Raw genomic sequence first — 20,692 nt, 5'->3', positions numbered from 1 at the left:
AAAGGGAGAGAGAGAGAGAAGAGAAAGAGGGAGGGAGGAAGGGAGCACGAGAGAGTGCTCAAATTTGAGAACTGAATTGAGGTGGGGCACATGGGAGCAAAGCAGCAGAAAATAAAGCAGATTTGATACATATGATTGGGGAAAACTGCCTGCCATTAGTGACAAATGCAATGTCTAGTGAACTTGAACTTGTGAAGGGATCTTGTTAGCAAAGAAACCATGAGGTTTCCATGAGGTGCGTTTGCACCACTGACTTTTGGAATCACAGACCATTAGTCTTCCATAAGCAGTAGTCTTTAGAGGGAGTATGATACCAAGGATGGAGGGTCCCAGAATACCCGTTCACAGAAGCTGTGACCAAAGAGCACAACAGAGAAAGAAGAGTTTCTTGACATGTAGAGCCAGGGGTCATGACAAACAATGGGCAAGATAGTTCCTCCAGGAGAAAAGAGCCAGGGCCTCATAAATGCTGGTGTTAATTTTTATTGTGACAGCCCAACAAATGGGCCCTTGTTAGAAACATGAGTCTTAATTGTCTTCAAATTTTTAAAATTTTTTTCAAATTAAAGAATTTGACTTGATTCCCTTATATTTGAGAAGAAGGGTGACTTCCAAAATGACTCAAAGGCCACACCTTATTATTATTTATCATCTATACTCCAACAGAGGCTATATTGTCTATTACAAAGTATATCCTTTCCCTCTTCTCTACTAATCTGAACATGTAGATAAATGCACCCAGGCACGTGCACATACATATCCATGTATAATTCTCTAAGAGTATAGCTACTTATATCAATGTTGAGAATTATAACTGGTATGTATACGGACGCACATTGCTTTCCTTTGTATAAGGACATATTTTGTCTACTACCCGTAGGCATTGCTAAGTACAAAGAGAAAATTCATTTTTATGAATAAAGAAGACTTCTGGAAACAAGATAGGTGATTACACAGGGAAGAGGTGGGGATTTCTCAGTGACGTGGAAATGCACAAACATTTATATACTTATATACTGGATACTCTGTTTTGTGTTAAAAAATTTTATTCACAGTAACTACATGAGAATATTATTGTCCACATTTAAATGAGGAAATATGACAAAAATGAATTTTTTCTTCACTTTGCACAACCGATAAGTAATAGACTGAGATATATTTTATAAGTGAAAGAGGTACTGGATTGACTCAATGTAGGGGTGACTTAACAAAAGGACCTTCAGGAAAATCAGGTTACTCAAAAAGGACACAGAAGTTATTCAGGGATCATTTTACAAGAAAGAGTCAAAACTAGTATGGGAGGGGGGGGCAGACGGGACTCCAGCTCCCTCTCTGCTGGTTTTCTGCTAGGCCCCATTTACTCATGTTCCACATTTTGCCTCTGAATAAGCCAAAGACCCCACTTCCAGGGGAAGCAAGAAAGTTAATCATTCTCTGAATTTTGCCCTAGGCCCCAAACAGCCAGTTCCAGGACTTAGCTTCAAACCAACCTGGGCTGATACTGGCATCAATGCTTTGATTATTTATGGAGTAGCACCTATTGTTCACTTCACATCTGCCCTTGATTGGAACCTACCCTGAATTCCTGGAGGAATGTGTACCCTCGAACCTTTCCTAATATAACCCCTTAGCTCTACATGACATCAAGATTCACTCTCCTTTCCAAGTCCAGACACTCTGTCTGCTATACCTGTCATTTACACTACACAATAACCTCTCTTTTCAGTTCCTCTGGCTCATGTTTGAGTCCTCCCCTACACGCAGCCAAGGACCCACTTGGCTAGTCCTGTGGGACCTGCTCCTGGGTTCTGACTGGGTCTGCTTGCTTCAAAACTATTATTATATAATAATATTACCAACTTTTATTTTAGCGTGGAATTTAGATCAAAATACTGCATATCAGCTACAAACACATTGATTTTTGAAATAAATTTACCTTTCTAATCATCATAGAAAGTCTGATTTAGTATACAATATTTTATTTTTTGGGAAAGTTATGGATTTATACAGCTGATTGGAGTAGCCCTTAAAACCTTGTAATTAGGGATCCCTGGGTGGCGCAGTGGTTTGGCGCCTGCCTTTGGCCCAGGGCGCGATCCTGGAGACCCGGGATCGAATCCCACGTCGGGCTCCCGGTGCCTGGAGCCTGCTTCTCCCTCTGCCTGTGTCTCTGCCTCTCTCTCTCTGTGACTATCATAAATAAATAAATTTAAAAAAAACCTTGTAATTACAAATCTAAAATCTGAACATTAGACAAATTATTGAAGGAATCTTTGATCGATAATGACTGATTTTTTGAATGATTATGCAATTCATTAGTCTAAATTCTTTTAAACATTGCCTGCTAAAACATTATCTCTAGGTAAATTATTGATGTATTCCTTTAGTGAGAATATTATATGCAATTTAAACACCAACTATTTTAGCAGAAATTATTTTTTTAATTGGCTCAACTGCTGATTGTAATCAACAATTAATTTTTCCAAAAAAAAACAATTAATTTTTCCCTTTAAGAATCTGAAGTCTGATATTCCAGACACATACATTAGGCCAAATAGAACTTTAAAAAAAAAAAGACTATATGATGATTCTAAGACATGGGGAAGCAATATAATACAAAACTATAAAAGGATGAACATTTAGATGGATTATAAATGCAACCATTTCATGAATACTTTAAAATATTGAGAAAAGAAAAAAATCAAAGCATTTTTTTTCAAAATATTTTAATGACAAACAATATATTTCTGACAGTGTAAAGGAAAATCTAGTTGTCTATATCTGCCCTGCCATATGCATATAATAACCCTGGAAACCAGTGAGTGACAGTGACAAATGTTAATGACTCACAGGTCTATGCATTTTTGGCTGCTTCTCTACTAAACTATATGCTGTAATTTGTGGAGATGACCTCTGCTAGATTTAGCTGTGATTAGCCACAGATTAAGTGTGGGATTAAAGTCTCCTCATTCTAGGACACAACCTGAAGGAGCTCCTCTCCTCTGGGACATGGGGTTTCAGGGAAAAGGAAGGATTCAGAGGAGTAAACAGAAACATACAGTGCCTCTTCCTGTTTCTGCTCAGAACAAGCAGAAACCACTCCAGCTCAGGGAACTCCTGTGCCCTTGTTCCAGGGCTCATTTGGAACAGTTCTACCCCAAAGTTATGTCAGGTGACAGTTTTGCCAAATTTCATCCCATTATTTTACATGGGCTGAATATTTTGCATCTGCAATAACAGCCGAATGCCTGAACCATGAGTCTCTAATGCAAATACCACGCTGTTAAGGTTTTGTCCTGGCAACATTCTACATCTGGTGCCACTCTTGGCATCAGTCTGGTTCTGTCGTGATCATACACAATATTCCGCTGGCAACTTCGATGTTCATAATGCCTTGCATTTATGTCTTGCTTCAGCGTCTGAGAGTCTATTATGACTCTTGAGCACTCTACTGGGTTTATCGTTGCTGGACCTGGATGTAGGATGCAAGCTGGATGAGACACTCCTCTGTGTGTTTCCTCACTTTGGGATCCAGGATGAAGGGGCCTATCTTACATGGGATGTGTTCCCAGAGTGGTGAGTGGAAACACACATCTCTAAAAACCTCTGCTCAGTAATGGTAAATCTGTTCTATTTGCATTCCAGTGGCAAAAAAAAGAAGAAGAAAGAAGGAAAGAAGAAAGGAAAGGAAAGGAAAGGAAAGGAAAGGAAAGGAAAGGAAAGGAAAGGAAAGGAAAGAAGGAAAGAAAGAAAGAAAGAAAGAAAGAAAGAAAGAAAGAAAGAAAGAAAGAAAGAAAGAAAGAAGAAAGAAAGAGAAAAAAGAAAGAGAAAAAGAAAAAAGAGAAAAAGAAAAAGAAAAGAAAAAGAAAAAGAAAAGGAAAAGGAAAAAAAATACCTGGTCAAGGCAAAGTTCACTGGAAAAGTAGAATTTTTTTTCTCCATATTAAACCATGGCAAGAGTGAGGAAAAGAGAAGTATCATGAATAAATAATACAAAATAGATAAATATCCCTGCATTTTTTATGTGCGTTAGATCTACTTTATTTTTATTTTTATTTTTATTTTATTTTTTTTAAAGATTTTATTTATTTATTCATGATAGTTACACAGAGAGAGACAGAGAGGCAGAGACACAGGTAGAGGGAGAAGCAGGCTCCATGCAGGGAGCCCGACGTGGGATTCGATCCTGGGTCTCCAGGATCGTGCCCCAGGCCAAAGGCAGGCGCCAAACCGCTGCGCCACCCAGGGATCCCTAGATCTACTTTATTTCATAAATAAGCATTCTTGAGAAATTATTTCACGAAGCTAGATGACACCATTATCAAGCTGGCTCATGTAAGCCTCTCTATTTTGTAAAATTAATGCTATAGTAGTGTATACAAATCATCAATTTTAAATCTATAGCTTTCAATCTCTACACAATAGAACAATGCAAAGAAGACTGATGTTTCTGAAACAAGGCTGAGACAATTATTAAATAATTATAATTATAGTGATAAGTATTCAAAGTGTGAATGTTTCTAAACATGTTGTGCATCTGGCTAATCAATGTCTCCACCTATATGTTAAGATGTGTTGGAAGATGAAATTATTGATATTTTCTGCTCTCAAAGGCATGGCAGTAGCAGAGGATTTGAAGATTATTTGTTTGTTATGTGACTAATATTATGCATACGGTCATCGAAAAAAAAAGCTGTCCTTACCTACGTGTGAGGTGTCATGGATTTCATCACCAAGGAAGGATGTGTGCAATGATGGCAATTGCTATTTTTAAGCTTTGACAAAAATCTAGAATGTTATGAATCAGAACGATTCTGTAACGACTTTGAAATAAATCTGTGCACAAGTAGTTAGACATGCCTACAGGAGACATTTTGCCACTAAACTTTTTGAATGTGAAAAGTCACTAATTGTTTTGCATTGATATTTTATTAAAACATGCCATAAACTAGATTTAATTTATACATTAAAAACTAGAATCCTTGTTCATAAGACTGGTAGACACCATTTCTTAGGCACACACAATGGGAATGAATATTACAGATACCGCCTTTTAAACTCAGACCAAACTCAAGAATTCTAAAATCACACAAAATGTTTTTATACCTGTAATAGGTATACCTATTACACCGAAAGCCTTAACTGTTTGCTTAGGGAGTAGTGAGTGGTCCTCCAAAACCTGTCTTTCCTTCCTTCTGGGAACATGGGAACAACATATTTCTCTCTCTTCCCTCCCAGGGAGGAGTGTCTACCTAAGCAAATTACCTATGGAGTGTGAGCAGAAGTGATGTTTTCCACTTTCATGTTGAGTCCTCAGGATTGTGGCCTTATCCTCTCCACTGACAGAGCTGCTAGGGACCATGCTGATTCAGCTTTGAGACAATGGAAATGCTGTATGGGATGTGGTTTCATGACGCTGGAGATATCCAAGCTGCCAAGTGTCCATGTAGAACAAAATTATTTTGTGAATGTTGACAATTAATTTAGAACTATTACATAAAAGTGAAATAAACTTGCCTATTTTTTTTCCAAACACTGTGATTATGAGGCTTATATAAACACCAAAGAACTCATTATGGTCATCTGATTTAGCAATAAGGTGTAGCAATTTTAATGCGACCTTCTTACATGGCACATACAAAGAGAGGTGCTAAGATACAACCTTCTCATAATCTCTCTTCTTTTTCACTTTCTTTTCACATAGGTTAGCGAGTAGTATGTTTTTGGTAACAAAAAGGATGGATCTCATTTTATGATTTTGCTAAATCACACAAGATCAATATGCCAGGGGCAGCCCTGGTGGCCCAGCAGTTTGGTGCCACCTGCAGCCCAGGGTGTGATCCTGGAGGCCCCGGATTGAGTACCACGTCAGGCTCCCTGCATGGAGCCTGCTTCTCCCTCTGCCTCTCTCTCTCTTTCTGAATAAATAAATAAATCTTAAAAAAAAAAAAGATCAATATGCCAAACATCAAAAAGTACTATTGCTAAGTAATATAGCAATAAAAACATATCAGTTTTGATGTTTCTCATTTAATGGTAAAATTAGTTATCACAAATTTCTTTTCAACTTCATGTTTAAAGGTTGTCTTTTCAAAAAGAGATGTTTCACAGATGGAATGTATTTGAAAAATTCACTAGAAAACAAATACTCTTCAAAATGACACTTGGAAGGATTATACACAAAGCCTAAAGATTCTTATTGATAATACACACACAAAAAGGTCACTCTTCCATGTTTTAACTGCTTATCTTGAAATGTAGGGCACTTGGGTGGCTCAGTCTGTTGAACGTCTTCCAGTCGCGTCATAATCCCAGGGTTCTGAGATCGAGTTCCACGTCAAGCTCCCTCTTTCTCAGGGCACCTGCTTCTACTTCTCCCCCTGCCTGCCCCCTGCTTGTGCTCATTCTCTCTCTCTATCCAATAAATGAATAAATTAAAAAAAGAACTGTAATTTTTGAAGTTCCAGGAAAAATAACTGTTAAACATGAAATAAGATTATCTATGCTTTACTTAAGATGAGTTCTTTTCTACAACTTAAACCTAGAAAGGTACTTAGGAGTGGCAGGGATGTAGGCACTGGCATAAAGCATAAGGATGAATACACACTCCTGGACAAAACCTGCCTGAAATCTATTAGTACTTTGTAAGTATTGACTGAGTTGTTTTGATGCATAATTTTAATGACTCCTGAATTTGTTGTTTTTTTCCCCTTGATTCAGACAAATAACAAAATAAAAAAGTTTAATCATTACACACTTGCTCGTTAATGACTTTTAAGTGTCCATAGTTTGGGTTCTCCAAAGTGTAGTCCTGAGAAACCCAAGTAGAGAGAGAGGAGAGTGGGACAGAGAAGAGCCCAGAGTGAATGTATTCATGAGGAAGTTGCTCCTAAGAGCAAGGACGGCACCATCCTGCCTGGCCGTAGGGCCCTCTGAGCAGCACTGTGAAACTCACCCCAGGACTCTCTTACCTACTGGAAGCAGGCCAACTCTCACACTCTCCTGTTAACTCTCATCCTGCCCCAGGGGGAGCATTGCTCACAAGGGCATAAGCTACAGAATTGCATCTGATGGTGGAGAGCAAGCTCCCTTAGTGGTGGAGAAAGCTCTCAGGCAGAGAAGGGAGACAGACCAGGGCTTCTGATTAAGAAATGCTGCAAACTGTCTCTAGCTACCAGTGGCCTCAGATGGCCCAAGGCAGACATGCTGGCTCATCGATAGCATCTGCCCTCTCGACTTTGTAACTATTATATTGTGTCTGTTTATTCATCCAATATTCATGGAGCACCTTTCATTGGGAAAGAGTTCTAACTGCTTAGGAAATAATGATCAACAAAACAAAATCCTCATTCTTGTGGATGGTATTTTAATGGGGGAAGAGGGACCATAAAAAAAAAAAAAAGCAAATGAGTATATAATTGGGTGGTATTGATAGAATGGTTAAGATTTATTTTTTTATGTAAAAGAAGTTCCTGGGTGGTTCAGCAGTTGAGCGTCTGCCTTCAGCTCAGGGTGTGACCCTGATCAAGTCCCATGTCAGGCTCCCTGCATGGGGCCTGCTTCTCCCTCTGCCAGTGTCTCTGTCTCTCTCTGTCTCTCATGAATAAATAGATAAAGCCTTAAAAAAAAAAAGAAGTGTAAACAGACCTTATGGCCATTCACAAATATCTAATTATTTTAATAATTTTACTTAGATCATATCTACAAAGGTGATGTATATTGGTGCGTTTAATGTAACAATAAAGCCAGTACATGTGATCCATTCATTATATCTTAATCTGGTTGCATGTTTAGATTCGGTCATATTTTCTTTCATGTAACCTGGTTTTATTATATACACAGTTCCTACCATACTGTGTCAGATACTGAAAAGGCCATGGAATAAGCAAACAAAAGAAACAATTCTTGCCTTCTAATAGTTATAACAGCTTAAAATATTTTACTTAGGGATAGCCAGCACAGAAATAAAGCTTATTTTGTATTGAGGGATACTTGGTAGAACACAGTTAATTTGGGTCTGAGCTGAAGAAATTAACTAGAACCGTTTTTTTCCTCCAGCAATTTTTCATCTTCCGTATCTTTCATCTCCCCCACCCCAACCCTGCTTTCGGCTTTCCCCTTCTTGTCTCCTTCCTTGCCCACCTCCCTCCCTCCCTTGGTCTTTCTGTCGCATAATTGTATTCGATTATAGTCAGGAAAACAAATAAGAAAACCTGGCTATCCCCACCCCCACGTGACGTCCTATCACTTCCAATTTCACTAGCTCTGGTTTTGTTGTCCTTCCCGTCAATATGTCCTGTCGAGGAGAAAGCCCACGATGGGCTTGGAGAGGTCAGGCCTCAGTTCATCATCCACTGGCAATTTGTTTCTCATTTATAATCCTGAAGTAACACTTGGTTGACCCACTGCTGAATATATGGCACTTGTGCCATATTGTTTCCTGGAGAGAAATTATCTTCCTCACCTCTTACCACACAACACTTTAAAATGTTTTGGGGGATCCCTGGGTGGCGCAGCGGTTTGGCGCCTGCCTTTGGCCCAGGGCGTGATCCTGGAGACCCGGGATCGAATCCCACATCGGGCTCCTGGTGCGTGGAGCCTGCTTCTCCCTCTGCCTGTGTCTCTGCCTCTCTCTCTTTCTCTCTGTGTGACTATCATAAATAAATAAAAATTAAAAAAAAAATTTAAAATGTTTTGGAAGTCAGGCTAGCTGCTCAAATTCACTCTAACACAGATGACATGGAGAGAGAGGAACAAAGAGAAGGGCCAGGGCCAGCGACCTGCTCGCATGCACATGTGTACACAGAACAGGGAATACAGGGTCGCTAAATTTGAATGTGAATTCTTGTCTGCCCAGTGCTGAATTGAGTCGAATGCACAGATGGAAGTGAAGTGAAGGACATGAAATATTCCATATGTTGGTATTAAGCACCGAATATGTATCATGTCCTGAGGTGTATAAAAGAATGCCACACATTTTTTAATTTTCTTTTTCAGGGAAAGTTGGAGTCTATTCTTACTCCCTTTGAATCTGGGCTGGCTCAAAACTGCTTTGATCAATAGAGGTCTGTGCTCACACTCTAAAACATGTAGCAACTTCCATCTTAGCCTTTTGGAGCCTGAGTTACCATAAAAGATGTCCAAATGTCCAACTACTTAGCTGGGAAGACCATCTAGGGAGGCCCTAAAATTATATGGAAGAGGGGTTCTGAGCTCGGCCTTCAGTCTTTCCTCCCCTACGTGCCAGACAGAGGAGTGAAGCCATCCTGAACCATCCAGATCCATCTAACCACCAGCCAGATACTACCACTGGGGCATTGCTAGGGCATGAAACAGGAAAACCACCCAGGAGCTGTGCCCATATTCATACCTTACAAAACAGGGAGGCATATTCAGGTGGTTGTTGTCTAAAGCAATCAGTAATCTGTTGTTTATGAATAGATAAAGATCATGCCCTGCAAACATGAGAAAACTCTACTGAGTGTGCTGTTTATATGACTACAGCATATTTTTTTCACATTATCAATGACATTTCACATCTAAATATTGTGGTTGTGACTTGGACTGGGTCCAAGTTGAGGAAAGAGAAGAGGATAGCACTGAATGGTTTCTTCCATCAAAAACCTTGATATATTCTCTTTTCTCCTTCCTTTGTTTCATGATTCTAGAAAAAGGAACAGGGCCAGAACAGGAGTACAGATACACAAACAGGACAACCTTAGTGGAATGATTCAAAAGCTAGCCAGCTTGTTGTCAACCCCCGTTAACACTGATCAAAAGGAGAGACCCCTCCTCAACGGGGGTTCGAAGCTGTGATTCAGTGAGGGCATTGCTGCTTATAACCCTCCAAAGAAGTTACTGGAGAAGTCATGCTCTGTTCAGGCAGCTTGCCTTAAGTCTGAAAACATTTTTTGCGTGTTTCAGCAGCTCCCAGCCCTGTGACACAGTTTCAAGTTGTGCTTCAGTTTTCCTTTGAAGCTTTTTCTTTCCTTTTTTTTCCTACTCCACTGCTTATAAAGGCCCTCTTTCAGCTTTTAAAAAAGATAAAGGGTTGCATGAAAGTCAGTTATTTTCAAAAGAGTAAGATGGAAAAACAATAATAGGAATGGAGAAATTGGGTGAGACACAGTTTTGTGACCTACTTAAAACAGCTCAAAACATTTGAGATTTCATGATGTCAACTGTTCAAAATGAGTTTAATAAATGAGTTTAATAACTGTCTAAATGTAGTCTTCCAGTCCACATACATAGAGAATTCCTTTCTGTGGTTGCATTGTCCTGGGGTAGTCACATCATTATCTGTCGGCTTATGCTGGTTTACTACTGACACAGAACTATAGAGAACTTCTCCCCTGAGAAGTGTGACTAAACAGTATTGTAAAAATATCTTCTCTGCTATGACCAAATAATTTGAAAAAGTATGGAAAGCTGAGTTGGCTTATTTTGTGTTCATAAAAAATCCAAAGTAAAAGTCAGAATTTAAGAAGTCACCAGACATTTCATTGCCTAGTTTTCACAAAATATTTCAAGTATCTGAGAAAATACAGAATAGTACCCAAATTTTATCTTTACAAGGAAAAGCCAAAGTCAATCTATTGCCAAAATCTTAGATGATTTTCTAGTACCAGTTGCTTTAATGAAATATATAGCAAAAATAAAGAAATTCTACAGTTTGAAATAATGACTTCCAACAAGGGCTGCTGAGTTCCCTATTTCTCATGAAATACTCATGAAAACACAGAAAAAAGATGCAATGTTATAAAACTACTAAAAACTGGGGGTGCCTGGGTGGCTCAGTCCATTAAAGATTGACTCTTGATTTCACTCAGGTCATGATCTCAGGGTGGTTGGATCTAGCTGTGTAGGTCTCCACACCGGCAGGGAGCCTGCTTACGATTCTCTCCCTGTCCCTCTCCCCTGCATGTGCATGCACATGCTCACTCTCTCTCTTCCCTTCTTAAAAACAATTGAAACAAAAACAAATACAAACTACTAAAACCTGAACCTCTGGTCAAGAGTTTCCCAGGTCCCAAAGAAATTGTCACCAACCATAGCAGAGATAGGACCTTAACACAAAAAAATGAAAGGTGTTGAGAATATGATGGCAGATTTCCATCCAATCCCAGAGAAAACAAGTCTTCCCAGACCAGAAAGGAGAAATATATGTTCCATTTTCTTGCCAAAACTTACATCCATACACCTTACAGGAGTAGCCTCTGTTTTTTTAAATTTTGTTTTGTTTTGTTTTTCCAAGAATGTGAACCACATTGGATGCTCTAGTTCTCATTCATTTCCATTTCAGGGCTGCACTGGACATCCAGTGACCTGTTAGACCTTAAGATGTGAGGTTCATCACAGGGAGGACAGAGATAGAAAAAGCTGGAGTGTTGGTGTGTAATGGGTTACAGATGCTCATGCACTGTTTCTGAAAAGGAAGGAACTGTTTCAAATATTCCAGTAATAAATTCCTGTCATTAAAAAAAAGGAAAGCCCTTTCATTTCTTTTTTCCCCCTTTCATTTCAGTAGAATACTAGTTGGGGACACATTTTACAATCCAGATTCATTTCTGACTTGAAGAATTAGAAGAGCAGAAATAATTTACCTATTCTGTTTATGTCAAAACCTGAGCCAAGTCGGAGCTCTCCCCATTTAATGACTGGGAAACAAAGAACATCTGAACTCCTTAATAAAGCCAATGAGAAAAAGTCAACATAACAAGTAAAATAGCAGTGAAGAAAAATATAAAAAATATAATTGAGTTCTCCTAAAAATTTAAGAAAATATTGACCATATAAAATAGATAGGAGATGAGATAACAATTAACTCAAGTGAAAAATGTAAGTGACAGTAAGAAGGCATGCGGAGGTGGGGAGGAGGGGAGGGACACTCTCACTGGGATATGAAAATATTATAAGACAATTTAACATTTGTAAAACTTGACCTATTTTTTAATGAAAACAATATAAAATTTAATTTGTCATACTAATGAGAACTGTAGGAATGTCCCTTATAATCCAAAGAATAAAGACAAATATTTAAAATAGAAGAACATTAAATATAGGCTATTGATAATGCAACAATAAATAACAGGTATAAAGAACAGGGAATGAAATGCGACTAAAGGGTAACATGTATCCTTGAAAATAAAAGAAAAACTGATCTAAATAATATAAATGAATGTAAGAGTAAGAGAAATTACAAAAATAATTCTTGAGAGAGCACATAGTAATAAGTGTTCAATTACAACAGTCTGGCTAAAAACTTTTATTTTTATAAATAGAATCAAACAGAAAGTAGAATCAGTTGTATACATGTTAAAGTATTTCTAATAAAAATGCCAATGGTGATTTAAATTTGAAAAAATGAGGAATGATAAATGAGTAAGGCTATCTGAGAACATATTTAAAAACTATATATGAGGGATCCCTGGGTGGCGCAGCGGTTTGGTGCCTGCCTTTGGCCTAGGGCGCGATCCTGGAGACCCAGGATCGATTACCACGTCGGGGTCCCGGTGCATGGAGCCTGCTTCTCTCTGCCTGTGTCTCTGCCTCTCTTTCTCTCTCTGTGACTATCATAAATAAATAAAAATTAAAAAAATTTTTTTTAAAACTATATATGAAAACCCAATATGAGTATATTTTATACCAAATTATTGATATGCATTCTAACAATATAGTACATAAGACCTGATGTGCAAGAATGAAATAATATATGGAGTAGTTTAATAAAAGTCAGAATTTATCACTTAATTCCTGCTAGGTACTATCCTAGTGTTTAACACAAGTGAACTTGTTTAATATGCATGATAATTCTTTTTTTTTTTTTTTTTTTTTGCATGATAATTCTTTCACTTATGTGCTTGTGTTCATTGTCCATTATTGCTGTGGAGGAGCAAGAATTCCTGTCTCCTCAAAGGTCCTAGAATTGGATTAAGAATCCAATTGAAATGAGAGATTAACAGGAGACAATTACATTTAATATAGATATGGAAATTCCAAAGACAGATAAAATGAGGGATATACATCACTCCGAATTAAGGAGAAGGGGTAGGGGCCTGAGAGTTCAGAGGAAAGGAATGCATTTCACAGGGTGATACGGAGAACAGATGTTTGGTAATGAGATGTTTGCCCTACTATACAAATGGGTCTCAGATAAAAATTATCTCTGTTAATAGCCCTTATTTTGGGAAAGACCCTCAATTTAGATTCTTCTGTGTGGTTAAGGGAGGGACAAAACTTTCTCTTAAATCCAAAGGCTCTCATGTGCCTTCAGCTCAAAACAATCCACATGACAAAGAGGCACATTCCAGGGGGAGGTGGAGTGGGGTGTTTCCTGAACCCCCTCACTGCCATGACAAATCACCTCAAATTTAGGGCCTTAAAACAACAAACCTACTATTCATAGTTTCTGTAGGTTAGTTGTTCAATGAGATTTTTGCCAGTCTAAAATCAAGGTGTCTCAGGGCTGTATTCCTTAATGGTGGCTTCAGGGAAGAATCACCCTCTAAACTCATTTAGATGTTGGCTGAATTAACTTCCTGTGGTTGTAGGACTGAGGTCCCCATTTCCCTGCTGGCTCTCTGCCAAGTACCATTTTCAGCTTTTAGTGGCTGCACACATTCCTTGACATGTGTTCAGTCAGCAACTGTGGGATAAGTCCTTCTCACACTCGGAATCTCTCTCCTGCTTCTACTTTACACAAGCATCTCTGGCTGCCTCCTTCCTTCTTTCTTCCTCTTCTGCATCTAAGGGCTCATGCAACTACTTTTGAGCTCACCTGTGTAATTCAAGATAACCTCTCTATCTTAATGTCAGCTGATAAGTAACCTTAATTCTATCTGCAAAGTCCCAAGACAGTGATACCTAGGTTAGCATTTGATGGAATAACCAGAAGGTGAGACTCTTGGGGGGAACATCATCACAATTTTTCCTACCATTGCACTATTTTTATCTCAACTTTACAGATGAGTAAACTAGGTGCTAAGAGGTTAAATATCCACTAAGGATATAGGATCAAAGGCAAAAAAGCTGGATCTTGAACCTGAGTACTCCATCTCCAGAGTCTATGGTAACCATCATTATAGATAGAGAATTATGCCAAAGAGCAAATCCTAGCATAACACTATGTTATTGGTAATTCTAATACATCACAAATGAGGACAATTACTAGAACCCTGTGACACAGAATTCACTAACATTAATTCCGAGGCACTAAATATTTAAATATAAAAGATAACATTTCAAAAGTACTAGAAAAAAAGTGTCAGTGAATTTCTGTCATTATGAGATGAAAATGAATAACTAACTAAAAGAAAAAAACATACAGAATGAAAACAACATTACCTTTGACTATATTTATAAATCGGTACTTTATTTCCAAACCTATAATAAAGGGGAAACAATTCCTTTATAAAATTCATTCCCTAGGTAAAAGTTCTTAAAAATCAATTTACAAAATTAATTGTATTCGGAAATGCCTACGTAAACAATTAGAAGACATTAGAGATGAAAAAGGAGCTTCCTGTTGCCTCTAAATTTTGGCTTAGATGAGACAGAGGACAACAATGTGCAAAGACAGCCTTCACCTTCCCCTTGGCTCAACTAAACTTCAGACAGCCTCCCTCACTGGAGGCCCTGACCTTTCTTTCCTCAGAACATTCACTTTAGAAAAATGCGTATTTATAAATTCTTTCTCTGTCCTGTTAACATGTAAATCTTTTTAAAAGCCTCTTGCCAGCGTCACAACCTAAAATGCCTGTCTGGAGGATTGAGAGCCATCCTTCGAAATGTGCTCCTCGAGGAAGACAGTACCTATCAGGAACCAAACTCTGACTTCTAACTCTGAGAAACAAACTAGGGGTGGTGGAAGGGGAGGTGGGAGGGGGGTGGGGGTGACTGGGTGACGGGCACTGAGGTGGGCACTTGATGGGATGAGCACTGGGTGTTATTCTAAATTGAACACCAATAAAAAATAAATTTATAAATAAATAAATAAATAAATAAATAAATAAATAAATAAATAAATAAAAGAAATGAAGGTGACATAACAACAACAACAAAAAGGAACCAAACTCTGGTGGGAGCCTTGCTCCATGTTGTAAAACTACTTCCTGCTGTAACGATAAGAAAAAGTTATTTTTTCCAGTGGGTAAAGCCAATTAGCAAACACAGGTGGCCTAAGACTCCTCCCCACTCCAGCTTTTAAAAACTCTCTGAGCTCAGACTGAGCTCTGGCCTCTCTGGCCTACTGCGAGATTCTGCAATAAATCCTCCTTGTCTGTTCAGCTTTGTGCAGGGCAGTCTTTGCTTTGACAACACACTTACATTGGACAAGGGAGGGGAACCCAGAAATTGTAGAGAGGTTGGGAAATGAATGAGAAGAGACAGGGAAAGAATCTTCTTTGTCAGGTCTCCTAGGCCTAAGTCAGCCCTGAACTAGGGAGAAGGAAAATCTATGAACTTGAAGGGAGATTTAAATTTTAAATTGGATTCTACACTGGAGCCATCATTTTAATACCTCAAAGTGGGTTATAATTACTGAGATAAAATTTGTTTCTGTAACTCAAATATTCTGAGAGCGATGGCTTCTATCTTAGTGGTCCTTCACAGCAGGGGAGGAAGATTAAACGATTTATTTAAAGGCACTTGTTAGATAAAAATATAGATATTTCTTGATGTGCACTTCCAACTTCAGGACATTTAACCAGATATTTAAATTGCTTTTTAAAACATATACCACTTATGGCATTAGTACAGGAAACTATAACAACTCTTAACAAAATAAGTATAGGACTTTATTGGGGAAAAAAACAAAATAAATAAAAATGTATACTAAAATTCATTATTAGAAGACAGTGTCTTAGTATGTTAATTATTCCCAAATACATCTGTTATTTCTATTTATTGATTTAAAGATTTATTTTAGAGAGGCGTGTGGTAGATAGGAGCTGAGGGAGAAGAAAAGAGAGAATCTCAAGCAGGACTCCATGCTGAGCTTGGAGCCTAACATGGGGCTCAATCTCATGACCCTGAGATCATGACCTGAACTGAAATCAAGAGTTACACAGGTGCCCCAAATCTTTTATTTTTAAAATTCAAATTAGATTGTTAATGTTTTTCCTACTTTTTATAATTTATTTTTTTTATTTTTTTTATTTTTTATTGGTGTTCAATTTACTAACATACAGAATAACACCCAGTGCCCGTCACCCATTCACTCCCACCCCCCGCCCTAATTTTTACTCCAAAATAATGCAATGCAATCCACACAGAGTAATGGATTATATATAAAAAGTAAAAAAAATAAAAAATAAATAAAAAAATAAAAAAAATAAAAAGTAAAACCTATAGAATAAAATATAGGAACTTATTTTAAATACTTCAGATAAGGGAAGACTTCCTTCCTTTCTTCTTTTCTTTCTTTCTTTCTTTTCTTTTCTTTCTTTTCTTTCTTTCTTTCTTTCTTTCTTTCTTTCTTTCTTTCTTTCTTTCTTTCTTTCTTTAGTAAGCTCTATGCCCAGGGTGGGCCTTGAACCCACAACCCTGAGATCAATAGTCAAGAGTCACATGCTCTACCTAAGCCACCCAGGTACCTGAAGGGAAGACTTTTTAATGAAAGATATAAAAACTACAAAGCCTAGAGGGAAAGACTGGTGAATCTATCTTTTTGACTCTATCAAAAACCAGAACATTTAATTAAGAAGAAATATGAATAAGGTAGAAACAAGGATCAGGAAAATGGCAGTGAACAAGACAGATCTAATCTGTGTGTCATGGAATTCCAACATTGACAGACACTGGATTTAAGTCCATCTTACTTAACTCCAAGCTCATACTTTTTCACTATGCTAAAGTAAACATTTTTTGGTTAAATCTAATTTGTGCTTTATTATTTTTTTCTTTATAGGTCTCTATTGGCTCTTTAATAAAGTAATTGATCAAAATCTCCTCCCTGCAAAAGAAACTCAAACTTCATATACTTTGTAAAGAATTCAATTAAAATCTAAATTATCTGGATGAACTATTTCCCTTCTATACATCAGCTTGTGGATGGCCACCTGTTTATACTGTACTTAGAAAGCTGCCAAACAAATATATCCTTTCCAGTTGGTGATAGGAAACAATTTCCAGGCCATCACCTTCCACATTATGATTCATCTTGGCATTAATTTTATTGAAATAATAATGTACTTGGCTCTAGAATATCATTTGCCATCCAAGGATCTCCAAGTATGTAATAAACATTAATTAAGTTGCACAATAGCTCTGTAAGAGAAAACATCATTATCACAATCCTGGAATTGAATAGATTGTCAAACAAGGAAAATAATGACGGGGAACCCATTTTGAGCTAATCAGAAGGGAGCAGGTTGCCAACTTGAATCCTTTCAGTTCATTGCCATACTCAAGGAAATAGAAGAAGGGACAGGGATGAGTGGGGTTGAGCTCAGAAGAGAAGGAACCCTCAACCTGACACTGGGGTAAAACATCTCAGTTCGTCACTTAGTTTAATATATGAATTCCCTGTCATAATTCATTTAAAAAGATATTGGGTTGACAGTGTAAGAAACCTAAAAGCATTATGTGTAAGATCACCAAAAAGTCCCTAATTCAAACCTAGTCCTTAAAAGAAAGATGTTTGGAACTGAGGTAACTAGTTAAACACCAGGCACATACAAATCGATTAGTAAAACACCACCACCACCACTATTGTGGCTGCTGAAAATGACTCAAAACTCCCATTCTGAAATTAATTATGAGATATTTGTTTATTAAATGTAACAACATATCTTTAAATCTAATATAAAGTGCAAAGTTAACATTGTCATCAAGGGAAGTGACTTATCTGTAAATGAAGAACATGAAATGGAGGGGGTTCTTTTAATAAACAATTTTCTGTGTAACATGAGGCTTTTAATTGCTGGGTAAAGAAGTCACTATGGCATTTTCCATCAGGCGTGGTCACATTTGATTCTTCTGTTTCCCAAGGCCCAAGACAGTCGTTATCCCAAAAGAAAGAGTCAAATGAGAACTTCACTAATATGTTATCCGCACCCAACACATTTGTTTATAAGGAAGATGCCTCATTCTCTTTACCATGCAGCTTTGTATGGTCAACTTTATCTACTGTTAGTAATTGCTGGATTTGGGGTGCTTCTGCTCTAAAAAAATTTCACATGTTTTGCTGATTTGTAATTGGCAGGCCTCCCAAAGGTAGAGCTGTGAACATCTGTGTTAATGGGCTAATGTGTCACTTGGGTAACACACTACATTTGCATTCCCCGTAGCCCTTGTAATCTGCACAGGTGTTTCAAGTTTGTAGGAAAGATGAACTTAGAGTTACTTCTGTCCTTTTATGCACAAGGAGTTGGAAAACATTGAATGGAGATGAGATTGGTCATTAAGCTATGGAATATGCAGAGGACATTCTAATGCATTTCTGCATTTGGACTGTATCATCCAGAAAGAGTTCCTCAGTTATTCTGATTGCCTTTTCAAAAAAGACTTGACAGTGCATGCTCTTCCTATATTAGGGGTTTTCAGGAACAGGCACGTTTGCTTAGTTATAATGTAAAGTTAAGGTCACGCTAATAAATATACACTAAATGAGTAGTTTATTGGGCATTCTAAACTGCTTACTATGAGTTAATCTCCTGAAAAGAGAAGTGTTAATGCTTTAAGTATTGCACTTAAAAACAGAAAGGTAAATTGATTTTTTCTTAAAAGTTAAATTACTTAAAACATATCACAACACTGCTTTTTGACATCTTTTACCTGAAATGTTATCTTGGCTCCATTTATTCTTATTTCAAACTCTTTAATTTAGGTAAAACATTTCACAGATAGGCCTATTTCTTTAAGAGACTGTTACTTAGGAATCAGAAGTTTTGTGGAAAGAATACAACTAATAAAGAGGAACTAATATTTTCTTGTTCAAACATATTAATCATAATACTTAATGCCTATGGAACAAGCTTTTATGAGACATGTGGCCAATGCTTTTTAAGTATTTGCTCATTTCATCCGTATAGAATCCTGTGAAACAGGCATTATACTAGAGTTAACATCATTACATGTACATATTTGAAGAATAGGCACAAAGTAAAAATGTAATTTACCTGGAATTACACCAGTGACAGACCCATATTTTTAGCACAATACTGGACTGTGTCTAGCTAAGTGGGATCCATGAGGGATTCCAGTCACCTGTAGGATAGATGAGGGAACATGGGCAGTTCTTGTTTTCTGAAAAATGTACAGATTCAAAGCCATGAAATAGGACTTTGGTTTTCAATATTAGATACAAGAATCTCAGGTCTAGATTTTCAGATACAAGTGATAGTGTCTGTATCCGAAAAATGCCTGATAGATGTTGAAAAATATATATATATATAACATGTTGATATTTTTTTCTTGGTGATTATGTTTTCCAATGTTATTTATGCACCATCAAGCCAAGTATCTGTCTCTGTTCCTAGGTTCTGGGGAAGAACGTTTTCCAGATTGAGAGTATGAAATCTCTCCTGTCTCTCACAGATGATCACATATTGTTTCGATAAGCAGACCTGAATGAATTGATCTCTGGGATGGCTGTGCACTAGAATCACTGTAACTGGTAATGTTGACTACAAATCATAGAACGACATTCTGTACACTGTGAATTAAAGAGTTCTAGGCTGTGATGCTAAGTTTAAAAGTCTATTGCAACTGACTTTGATTATAGTTATAGTTATAGTTATAATAATATAGTTATTATTAATATTGTAAACTAAGGCATTACTATGGCAATCAGGGTCACTCATGCAACCTGCCTGTGTGTCCACATATTGAACAGATCTACTCTTCAGGGACTGGCACCCAAGGCTCATCCTGGTGGCAAAAAAGCCTATTGACAGCTGTACGTATCCTGTCACGCACACCATTTTCTGGTTAGCACCAAAGGTTGCTTTTTTTGTTTGCTGCCTAATTTTTTTCCCTTGTTTTTTCCCTGTCTTTCATTTGAAAGAAAAACAAAATGTTTTGCAAATAGTAGTACAGGTTTTCCATTCAAGTAGAGCAGAACAGTATTTATTAGGAAAAAACTAAATTGCACAAAGCGAAATGTTGCTTGGCCAGATACTTTTCTTAATTTAACCAACATACTATTATGAAATATCATTAGCATATTTCAACATTGCTCCATGTGAGAGTTAAGAATACAATTATGATCAAATATCTTGGTCCTAAATTTTATTTTATTTTTATTTATTTATGTTTTTGGAGAGAGGGAGAGGGAGAGAGAGAAAGAGTGTGAGCAGAGGAGTGGAGCAGAGAGAGAATCTTAACCAGGCTCCACGCTCAGCATGGATGACGGGGCTCAATCCCATAACCCTGAGATCATGACCTGAGTTGGAATCAAGAGTTGTACACTTAACTGACTGAGCCACCCAAGCACCCCTCTTGCTCCTCAATTTTTCTACTGTTCATGTATCCTGCTGGGGGTAGCTCTTTAAAGAAATACAATCATGATGTTTAAGCTTTGCCATGTACAAACACTATTCAAGACTATAATCTAAGGAAATAATATTGGATCAACTAACACACTGGTGAAGTTCTTATTTCTTTTCCTATTTTATTTCAAAAATCATGTTTTGTTGATGCTTCCCAAAATAAACTATGGCATTTATATAACAAATTTCCTAAAATTAAGAAG

The 20,692-nt window shown here is 37.4% G+C and overlaps 1 long non-coding RNA gene across 1 annotated transcript; it reads left to right on the top strand.

Annotated features, from left to right (window-relative positions):
• The first annotated feature begins 6,250 nt into the window (after positions 1–6,250).
• On the top strand, positions 6,251–19,679 carry LOC144296414 (uncharacterized). The gene is made up of 3 exons (XR_013363537.1): positions 6,251–6,644; positions 16,907–17,229; positions 19,479–19,679. It is a non-coding gene; the product is annotated as an uncharacterized LOC144296414 (long non-coding RNA).
• The last annotated feature ends 1,013 nt before the right edge of the window (positions 19,680–20,692 follow it).

The sequence above is a fragment of the Canis aureus genome, chromosome 24 (assembly GCF_053574225.1).
Source record: "Canis aureus isolate CA01 chromosome 24, VMU_Caureus_v.1.0, whole genome shotgun sequence".
Classification (NCBI taxonomy): Eukaryota; Metazoa; Chordata; class Mammalia; order Carnivora; family Canidae; genus Canis; species Canis aureus.
This window is presented reverse-complemented; position numbering and strand designations above follow the sequence as displayed.